The 11,767-nt window shown below is 40.7% G+C and overlaps 1 long non-coding RNA gene across 1 annotated transcript; it reads right to left on the bottom strand.

Moving 5' to 3' along the window:
- Positions 1-669: 669 nt before the first annotated feature.
- LOC135572872 (uncharacterized) lies at positions 670-2,248 on the bottom strand. Its single transcript, XR_010464515.1, has 3 exons — positions 2,223-2,248; positions 1,010-1,290; positions 670-806 (listed from the first exon to the last, which is right to left on the bottom strand). It is a non-coding gene; the product is annotated as an uncharacterized LOC135572872 (long non-coding RNA).
- Between the last annotated feature and the right edge of the window lie 9,519 nt (positions 2,249-11,767).

Genomic DNA, 11,767 nt, shown 5'->3' with positions numbered 1-11,767 from the left:
TTGTTGGAAAAATTACTTGTCATGCACAAAGTACTGACTTGCCAAAACTATATTTTGTTAACAAAAATTCTATGGAGGGGTTGAAAAACAAGTTTTAATGACTCCAACCTAAGTGTGTAAACTTCCGACTTCCACTGTAGATGTTTACAGACAACCGGTTTCTGTCTTGCCCTTTACTTTGGTGCAGGGCATGTGATGTTGTCGTGGTATATTCCAATCAAGTGCGAGAGACTGTCATTTCTTCAAACAGTCATCTTTATTTCATATCGATTAATTATTGCAATCATTTTGATGATTTTGAGACCATGAGGGCTTGTTCTACTCCTAAGTGTCCGTAGTAAAACACATTCTTGTCTATGTAACGCAGTCTTTAACTCATTTGTCAGCTCAAGCCCTCTCTGGTGACCATACTCCCAGATTAGCTGCAGGGAACTATACCATAAAAACAGATATTAAGAGGACAGATGTCTTACTATTAGTTAAATATTAATGTTATCCATTAATATCAGGTAAATACAGTGGGGCAAAAAAGTATTTAGTCAGCCACCAATTGTGCAAGTTCTCCCACTTAAAAAGATGAGAGAGGCCTGTAATTTTCATCATAGGGACACTTCAACTATGACAGACAACATGAGAAAAATCCAGAAAATCACATTGTAGGATTTTTAATGAATTTATTTGCAAATGGTGGAAAATAAGTATACCTCACAATGCCCATAGCCTGTTCGTTGCAAAAGTCCCTGATATTCCCAAAAAGATTTGTTTAGCTGTGTCCAGTCCAGGTGGTGCTTGTACAGGCAGACCATCTATGGGAAGAAGGATGTCAGTGTTTCTCAGCAGCTGAAAGCTGTTTCCCGACTGAATCCGAACGCGACAACACCAGGCTCCAGACGGTGTAAAACAGGAAATAACTAATAAAATATACAAGACATTACAACCTCAACATCAATTCACCTCCCAAGTTTAGATAAGAAGAATAACCTCATACAATGCAATGAGTGATTTTCACCTGAAGTGCTGGTACTGCTTGATCTGTGTCAGCAGCCTGAAGTTCAGAGTCGGTTGTTGTTGCCACCAGCTTTCCACCAGCTTGTGGGATGTTGACCCCTGTCAAGTGCCATTTCTTCTTCCTCATCACTGTCAGACTCTACAATGTCTTCTTCAATTTAAATGCTTTTATCTAAATCAGGGATTTCCTCATCGTCTGTTTAAGTCAGAGAGAATCAGCACGATTGTCCTCCTGAAAGTAGTCCACCACAACTTTTTCCCACTGAACTTTGTCAATAGCGCCTGAAATTGAGGGCAGCAATGTTATTGAGAGCAGTAGCAACACATTTGCAGTTTTCCATGGCTGACCTGTCATCTCAGAGTTATTAATGTTGCTTTACAGCGAAAGCAATCCCATTTGGATTAACTACTTTTGTTTTCGCTGTTAAGCAACATTTCAAAATCTGAACAACAAAATTAACAAAAGGTTAACAAAAGGCTAAGCTGTGTTTCAAAATATTGCACTTGTGATTTCATGAATATGAATATTTGTTAGTAATATTTTATTGTTGCGCTATGCTATTCAGCGGTTGCTGACGAAAACGATCCCGCGACAAGGATGGGTAGCGTCAAGAGAAGCACCTTGTAGGGATGGGTAATAAAGCACCATATTCTAATTGATAAGCACCTTGTAGTGATTGGGAGAGGCAGGTGCTGAATACATTGGTCAGAATACTTGTTTGTTTGAAGATGGTGATAACGTCTCCATTTTAGTGCTCTTGGTGGTATCCCAAACACATTTTATTTGATTAAACTTTTGAATCTGCGATAAAACAAAGATGTCAAAACCCGTATTGCCAAATTTCAGTCTGAATGATGATGCTTTGAAGTGATTGAAATGCGTCAGACATTTTAATTTATTAAAGTTCAGGAAAGCAGAAGTGAAGAGCATCAGGGAAACATTGAACATAGAACAGACGATCAATTCATTTTCCCCAGACACTGTGCTGTCACAGTCCCTTCTAACAAGTTGTGGCCCGGTAAAAGAGTTCAGGGAACTCAAGTGACTTTTGTCACGCAATGTTTGTCCGTTCATTCCGTGTAGCGTAAACCCAGTATTAAACATACAATTATTTTACCACAGAACTTTAAAGCGTATCAACTCTTAATTAAGTCCTCAACTACAACTAACTACATAAATCACAGTATACATCACATCCAAACAAATGAAATACCGTATACAAAAAGGTGGTAGTCAGTCCGGACAATCCAATCCGCCAATAGATCTCCAGCGGAGAAAGGCCACGAAGAACGGAGAGGTGTAGTCCAGGGACGCAAAGAGTGGATCCGATCCTGGGTAAACTCTCTTAGGCTACAAAACAAACGGAATAGAGAAGCTTCGGAACTGAGGGTTGAACAACACATCCTCAGTCACGTCTCCATCACAACCCCACTTTTGCGCAGCTGATGCTGGCTATTTAATTGGGAATTAAAGGGAAAGCGCCCTATTGGAAGGAGCTGCACTGAGACGGTTCAGAAAAATTCAGGGCCGTCACAATATACAGTACGTTTTTGAATCTTGACAGTCATTCACACACAGCCTTAAGGAAGCTTTAATTGCAGAGTGAAACAGCCGTCTTGCCCATTCGAGGCGGCTGCATTGTCTTTAAAGCACACAATCGCCGCTTTTTGTATTATAGGCCTAGTTAATTCAACTGTTGGAATCATGGACATAAATAAATAAATACATAAATTAAATTAAAATAATAAATATATAAATATAACGATTAGCACCTTGAGTAAATTATTGTTTCACCTGACAGCAAATTAATTAAGGAGGAATTATTGACTGGGAAGGAACCAAAGTGTTGGTCAGTGTTTCCAGGTGACCCTAATTTAGATATCATATTATGTGTGTTCTTACTCCATCTAGCTAGCTGGCCAACATATTCATGCTTCATGAATATTCATGATTCACCTATTCATCTCTGATAAGATACTGCTGCACACTCATCTAGACCTACACCAGCACTGGTACCAGGTATTTTCCGCTACCTAGGTACGTTTGCTCTGATTCTTAGCTGGCTACGTAGCTACGTTTGCTCTGATTTTTAGCTGGCTAGCTAGCTACGTTTGCTCTGATTCTTAGCTGGCTACCTAGCTACGTTTGCTCTGATTCTTAGCTGGCTAGCTTGCTAAATGTACTAACTAGCGATTAGCATAAGCAGCTAACACATTATTTTAGAAACACTTTGCTAAGAAAAGACAAACTAGCAGATAGTAGTTTGCAGGCAGTGTATAGAAAGCTTGTGGAAAGCAGCATGTCACTGTCACGCCTTGGTCTTAGTATTTTGTGTTTTCTTTAGTTATTTGGTCAGGCCAGGGTGTGACATGGGTTTATTGTGTTGTCGTATTGGGGTTTTAGTAGGCATTGGGATTGTGGCTGAGTAGGGGTGTCTAACATAGGCTTGGCTGCCTGAGGCGGTTCTCAATCAGTCAGGTGATTCTCGTTGTCTCTGATTGGGAACCATATTTAGGTAGCCTGGGTTTCACTGTGTGTTTGTGGGTGATTGTTCCTGTCTTTGTGTTTGCACCAGATAGGGCTGTTTCGGTTTTACATTACATTTACATTTAAGTCATTTAGCAGACGCTCTTATCCAGAGCGACTTACAAATTGGTGCGTTCACCTTAAGACATCCAGTGGAACAGCCACTTTACAATAGTGCATCTAAATCTAGTAAGGGGGGGTGAGAAGGATTACTACTACCTCATATAGAACAGCCTGGAGACAATAATACATACATTATATATATATATATATATACACTACCTCATATACATACATTATATATATATATACTACCTCCTATAGAACATTATATTATTATATATATATATACTACCCCATATAGAACAGCCTGGAGACAATAATACATACTCTAGAGGAGATCTGCATGGAGGAATGGGCCAAAATACCAGCAACAGTGTGTGAAAACCTTGTGAAGACTTACAGAAAACGTTTGACCTCTGTCATTGCCAACAAAGGGTATATAACAAAGTATTGAGATAAACTTTTGTTATTGGCCAAATACTTATTTTCCACCATAATTTGCAAATAAATTCATTAAAAATCCTACAATGTGATTTTCTGGATTTGTTTTCTCATTTTGTCTGTCATAGTTGAAGTGTACCTATGATGAAAATTACAGGCCTCTCTCATCTTTTTAAGTGGGAGAACTTGCACAATTGGTGGCTGACTATTGGTGGCTGGTTTTCATTATTTCATTTAGTTATTTTTGTAGTTTCTGTATGTATAGGTTTTCCTTCATTAAAATATATCATGAATCATCATCACGCTGCATTTTGGTCCGATCCTTGTTCTACCTCTTCGAGGAGATAGAGAGCCGTTACAGTCACAAATTGTTGCATCCATGCGGAGTGAATGGCAAAGTGCTTGTGACTCTGTGGTCGAGCAACTGCTCTCTCCTTCAATCAAATTTATTTAAAGCCCTTTTTACATCAGCAGATGTCACAATGTGCTTATACAGAAACTTAGCCTAAAACCCCAAACAGCAAGCAATGCAGATCTAGAAGCACAGTGGCTAGGAAAACCTCCATAGAAAGGCCAGAACCTAGGAAGAAACCTAGAGCGGAACCAGGCTCTGAGGGGTGGCCAGTCCTCTTCTGGCTGTGCCCGGTGGAGATCATAACAGAACATGGCCAATATGTTCAAACATTCATAGATGACCAGCAGAGTCAAATAATAATAATCAGTGGTTCTAGAGGGTGCAACAGATCAGCACCTCAGGAGTAAATGTCAGTTGGCTTTTCATAGCCGAGCATTCAGAGGTTGAGACAGCAGGTCAGCAGGTCAGAAACTTTAGTGTTTTCTATCCTAATCTCACAATTATACGCATATTCTAGTTTCTGGGGCTGAGAAATAGGCCGTATGTTTTTTAGCCCAAAAACGAAAATACTGCCCCCTACACGCAAAAGGTTAACAGGAAGCCAGTATAGAGAGGCTAGAACTGGAGTAATATGATAGAGATAAAAAATCTAGCAAGATTCTTGCAGCAGTATTTCGCACGAACTGAAATGTATTTAGGTACTTATCCGGGTAGCCGGAGATCATTGCAGTAGTCTAATCTAGACGTGACAACATCAGCAAGAGGTAGAATACAAAGTGAAAACAATAGTGGTCCTAAAACAGAATCTTGAGGAACAGTGGCACCATTGATTTGTCATCCACAGAGACAAACTGAGATATTTCCCACAGATAAGATCTAAACCAGGCAAGAACTTGTCCAATTAGGGTACAATCTCTCCAAAATAATGTGGTGATTGATGGTGTCAAAAGCGACACTAAGGTCTAGGCGCACGAGGACTGATGCAGAGTCTTGGTCTGACGCCATTAAAACGTAATTTACCCCCTTCACGACTGCGGTCTCAGGACTGTGATGGGGTCTTAAACCAGACTGGAGTGGTCCATATACATTTGTCTTCAGGAAGGCAGTGAGTTACTGCGCAACAGATTTGTATTAAAATTGAGAGGAATGGGAGATTTGATATTGAACAAGGTCAAGGTTTGGCATTTTCAGGAGAGGCTTTATGAATGCCATTTTTAGTGAGTTTGGTACACAGCCGGAGGATAGGGAGCCATTTATTATGTTCAACATAGGAGGGCCAAGCACAGGAAGTAGCTCTTTCAGTAGTTTAGTTGGAATAGGGTCCAGCAGGCAGCTGGAAGGTTTAAAGGCCATGACTATTTTCGTGAATGTGTCTCAAGATACAGGATTTAAGAACTTGAGTGTCTCTATTTGATCTGAAGTCCTGGCAGTTCTCAGGAAAATTGAGTTTTAGAGAAATATGCAGATTCAAAGAGTCTGTAATTTGCTTTCTAATGATCATGATCTTTTCGTTGAATAAGTTAATGAATTCATCACTTGGGGAATGCTACTTTTTAGTTCGCTTTGCAACAGTTTCATAATTAAATGTTGGATTGTTTTTATTCTCAATCAGGTTGGAAAAGTAGGTCTTTCAAAGCAAGTTGGAAGACTTCCAGTTTGGTGGCCATTTCGTTACAATTTTCTGGTAGCTTGCTTATTTTCTGTATACCAGGGAGCTAATTTCTTGTGGAAAATGTTTTTTGTTTTTAGAGGTTCAACTTCATTTAGGGTGTTAAGCAAAGTTACATTTTAATCTTTGTTTAGGTGGTTAACTGATTTTTGTACTCCGATGTCCTTGGGTAGGTGGAAGGGCATCTAGGAATCTTTGGGTTGTCTGAATTTACAGCACGGCTTTTGATAATAAATCTGAGCAGATTATTTGTTGCGATTGCAAACATCATAAAATGGTGGTCCGATAGTCCAGGATAATGAGGGAAAACATTTAGATCCTCAATATTTATTCCACTGGCCAAAACTAGATCCAGGGTATGACTGTGGCAATAAGTAGGACAAAATCCTATTGGACAAAACCCACTGAGTCAATGGCTCCAAAAGCCTTTTGGAGTGGGTCTGTGAACTTTGCCATGTGAATATTGAAGTCACCAAAAATAATGATATTTTCTGCCATGACTACAAGGTCTGATAGCAATTCTGGGAACTCTGTGAGGAATGCTGTATATGGTCCAGGAGGCCTGTAAACAGTACCTATGACAAATGATTGTGTAGGCTGCATAGATTTCATGTTTACAACCTCAAAACAGTCTTATTTAAATGTTTGGTCAATTGAAATGTGCTGTCATAAATGTTACCAACACCTCTGCCTTTGCAGGTTGCACTGAGGATATGGTCACTAGTGTAACCAGGAGGGGCCTCATTTAACACAGTCAAGTCATCAGGATTGAGCCATGTTTCAGTCAGACCAATCACATCAAATTTATGATCAGTGATTAGTTCATTGACTATGACTGCCTTGGAAGTGAGGGATCTAACATTAAGTAGCCCTATTTTGAGATTTGAGATATCACAATCTCTTTCAATAATGACAGGAATGGAGGAGGTCTTTATTCCAGTGAGATTGCTAAGGCCCAACCTAGATCGAGGCACAGACACTGTCTCAATGGGGATAGCTGAGCTGACTACACTGACTGCTAGAGGCAGACTCCACAAAGCTGGCTGGCTGGCTATCTCATTGTGGAGCTAGAGGAGTTAGAATTCTCTGTGTGGGTGGATGTGTGTGTTGTGTGGGGAGAGAGGGTGGATGGGTTGTGTGGTCGGAGAGTTAATGGGTGGAGGGTTGATGGTTTGATTTGCGGGGGTGGAGGGTTGATGTTGGGTGGGTAGAGTTGATGTGTGGTGCATGGAGGGTTAATGAGTGGTGGGTGGAGTGTTGATGTGGAGGGTCAATAGGTTAATGTGTGTTGTGGGAGGGTTGATTTGTGTTGTGGATAGAGGTCGACCGATTATGATTTTTCAATGCCAACCAAAAAAGCCAATACCGATTTATCGGCCCAAATTTTATTTTTTATTTTAATTTTTAATGTATTTGTAATTATGACAATTACAACAATACTGAATGACACTTATTTTAACTGAATATAATACATTAATAAAATCAATTTAGCCTCAAGTAAATAATGAAACATGTTCAATTTGGTTTAAATAATGCAAAAACAAAGTGTTGGAGAAGAAAGTAAAAGTGCAATATGTGCTATGTAAGAAAGCTAACGTTTCAGTTCCTTGCTCAGAACATGAGAACATATGAAAGCTGGTGGTTCCTTTTAACATGAGTCTTCAATTTTCCCAGGTAAGAAGTTTTAGGTTGTAGTTATTATAGGAATTATAGGACTATTTCCCTCTACCATTTGTATTTCATTAACCTTTGACTATTGGATGTTCTTATAGGCACTTTAGTGTTGCCAGTGTAAGAGTATAGCTTCCGTCCCTCTCCTCGCTCCTCCCTGGGCTCGAACCAGCAACACAACGACAACAGCCACCATCGAAGCAGCGTTACCCATGCAGAGCCAGGGGAACAACTACTAGAAGGCTCAGAGCGAGTGAAGTTTGAAACGCTATTAGCGCGCGCTAACTAGCCAGCCATTTCACTTCGGTTACACTTCGGTTATAAACAGCGCAATGCTTGATGCACAACGAAGAGCTGCTGGCAAAACGCACGAAAGTGCTGTTTGAATGAATGTTTACGCGCCTGCTTCTGCCTACCACCGCTCAGTCAGATACTTGTATGCTCAGTCAGATTATATGCAACGCAGGACACACTAGATAATATCTAGTAATATATCATCAGCCATGTGTAGTTAACTAGTGATTATGAGTGATTGTTTTTTATAAGATAAGTTTAATGCTAGCTAGCAACTTACCTTGGCTTACTGCATTTGCGTAACAGGCAGGCTCCTTGTGGAGTGCAATGAGAGAGAGGCAGGTCGTTATTGCGTAGGACTCGTTAACTGTAAGGTTGCAAGATTGGATCCCCCGAGCTGGCAATGTGAAAATCTGTCGTTCTGCCCCTGAACGAGGCAGTTAACCCACCGTTCCTAGGCAGTCATTGAAAATAAGAATGTGTTCTTAACTGACTTGCCTAGTTAAATAAAGGCATAAAAATCATAATAATAATTTTTAAAAATAATCTGCAAATCGGCGCCCAAAATTACAGATTTCCAATCGTTAAGAAAACTTGAAATCGGCCCCAATTAATCGGCCATTCCGATTAATCGGTCGACCTCTAGTTGTGGAGGGTTTGATGGCAGGAGAGTTGATGTGGAGGGTTGTGGAGGGTTGCTCCTGCCCTTAACAACATTACTGCCTGAATTTATCTGCCGCTATCGACAAAGATCAGTGGGAAACAGTTGTGATGGACTACATTTGTAGAGTCTTCTGATGACAGTGATGGGGAAGAAATGGTGAACAACAGTGTTGTCTTGAAACAAGTTGACCGAGTATTGAAATCATAGGACTGCCCAGTGGAAGCAGAGTATGACTGCAAATGTGGAGGGAGACGAAACAAGAACACAGAAGAGTGTTGTGTAAAACACCTGTCTCCGGATTACATCTTCAAACTAAGGGCAACAATGGCATCCATGACAGCGGGAGAAGCGTCTATCCATGTATAAGAAAGAGTATCTACATTTTCAAATATGACTCACCACCTGGATTCAGTCTTATGTAGCAACATTTGAAGTTCTGTTTTTTTATATTGGATAAAAGTCTCAGAACTACAAAATGGTATATCATATACTGCATTTGAGGAAACAATGGAAAGTAATTCTGCTTTGAAAGTTGATCAACTTGTAAACTCACTTTTGAGAACCGTCTTCTAATGTTTTGGTACTACTATTGGAGAGCCCTTCTTTGTCTATACCCATTCAGCATTATTCACATCTTAAGCCTTAGCCCCACCCATCTCTTTACAGGTTGATCCGACCATTCTGTGCTAACTTGCCAGCTATTTCCAGACATCTGAGAGGGCGAGTAATGTTCAGTGAGCTGTTCGCTCTGTGGTTTCACTTTCCGAGCACACACCTGATGCTCTGGCCAATAAGTAGGGTTGTTCTGAAAGCTCTGACCTCCCAACTACAGTCAAACACCCAAGCTAACTGGCTAACATTGGCTAGCTACTTCCAGACACATAATGAGAGAACACCCCACTCTGACCATTTTACTCGCCCTACTGTAGCAGAGCTGGTTATCCAGAGCGTTGGAGGTAGCTAGCTAACAGTACACTTTAACTTGAAATTACAATTATTTGTCAAAATTAGAGTGGGGTCTTTTTGTTAAGACACGTAACTAGCTAGCTAAACAATGGACCATAAATACAACTCATGACGTTACTACACTGCATTAATCTGCAGGTAGCTAACCAACCAGGTTCTATGGCTATAACTAGTCACGCGAATATGTGTAAGACACGAAGAATAAAATCATACACAATGTTAGCTAGCAACCCAGCCAGCTAATGTTAGCTAACTAGCTAACAGTACACATTAAATGACAACCCTTTCTGTCAATTTCTGTACCCTTTAACTTGACATTAGGTTTAAGCAGTTTTACTACGCAATACATTTATTTAAAAAAGCTGCGTTCGACACGATTACCTAAACATACTGACCAGCTCCAATAGACAGACACTTTCTATATGCTAGACCAATCCAAACTCATCTCTCGACATGTCCAGCCCACTCATCTCAGCCAATCATGACTAGCGGGTAGGTTGCTCACTTTTCTGTGGCTAAACCAACTCGGCTCGTAGTTTAAAAATTGTGTACAAGTTTGATATTAAGGCACATGTTTGAGAAGGCATTTCTGCCAAAAAAACACATTTTGATTAAAAAAAAGTTTACTTTCAAACAACTTTCAAACAGTCGTGCCTTGTGAAATACGCCTAGTTTCCTGAATCGGGTTATGAATCTGAATATGAATCATATTATATAGTTACCGTTTTTCTAATTGACCATTTTCATTTGAAAGTTAAAGTTCACTGTTAGCTAGATTACTTGTAGTTTTTCATGTTGTCTGTCTGTAATTGTGTAATGACTTGGTGCTGCGTATCTTGGCCAGGGCGATCTTGAAAAAGAGATTCCAAATCTTCCTGGTTAAATAAAATAAGAATAGGATTGCCGAGTGCTGAAGTGCGTAGCATGTAAAAATTGTCTCTCCTCAGTTGCAACACTCACTACTGCGTTCCAAACTGCCTCTGGAAGCAACGTCAGCACAAGAACTGTTTGTCGGGAGCTTTATGAAATGAGTTTCCACGGCCGAACAGCGGTACACAAGTCTAAGATCACCATGCACAATGCCAAGCATAGGCTGAAGTGGTGTAAAGCTTGACATCTTTGGACTCTAGAGCAGTGGAAATGCATTCTCTGGAGTGATGAATCATGCTTTACCATCTGGCAGTCTGACGGATGAATCTGGGTTTGGTTGATGCCAGAAGAACGCTACCTGCCCGAATGCATAGTGACAACTGTAAAGTTTGGTGGAGGAGGAATAATGGTCTGGGGCTGTTTTTCATGGTTTGGGCAAGTCCCCTTAGTTACAGTGAAGGGAAATCTTAACTCTACAGTATACAATGACATTATATATGATTCTGTGCTTCCAACTTTGTGGCAGCAGTTTGGGGAAGACCCTTTCCTGTTTCAGCATGATAATGTACCCATGCACAAAGCGTGGTCCAAACGGAAATAGGTTGTCTATCGGTGTGGAAGAACTTGACTGGCCTGCACAGAGCCCAGACCTCAACCCCATCAAACACCTTTGGGATAAATTGGAACACTGACTGCGAGCCAGACCTAATCGCCCAACATCCAGTGCCTGACCTCACTAATGCTGTTGTGGCTGAATGGAGGCAAGTTCCCGCAGTAATGTTCCAACTTCTAGTGGAAAGCCTTCCCAGAAGAGTGGAGGCTGTTATAGCTGCAAAAGGGGACCAACTCCATATGAATGCCCATGATTTTGGAATGAGATGCTCAACGAGTAGGTATCCACATACTTTTTCTCAAGTGTATGAACAAGTATAAGTCAGGAACCAATACACGCAGTCAGTCAGGAAAGCTAAGGCCAGCTTCTTCAGGCAGAAATTTGCATCCTGTAGCGCCATCTCCAAAAAGTTTTGGGACACTGTGAAGGTACGCTCAAGGTACTCAACGATATCATAACCGCCATCGATAAAAGACAGTACTGTGCAGCCATCTTCATCGACCTTGCCAAGGCTTTCGACTCTGTCAATCACCATATTCTTATCGGCAGACTCAGTAGCCTCGGTTTTTCTAATGACTGCCTTGCCTGGTTCACCAACTACTTTGCAGACAGAGTTCAGTGTGTCA

The sequence above is a fragment of the Oncorhynchus nerka genome, linkage group LG2 (genome assembly GCF_034236695.1).
Source record: "Oncorhynchus nerka isolate Pitt River linkage group LG2, Oner_Uvic_2.0, whole genome shotgun sequence".
NCBI lineage: Eukaryota > Metazoa > Chordata > Actinopteri > Salmoniformes > Salmonidae > Oncorhynchus > Oncorhynchus nerka.
The sequence above is the reverse complement of the archived record's forward strand: the minus strand, read 5'-3'. Positions and strand labels throughout refer to the sequence as shown.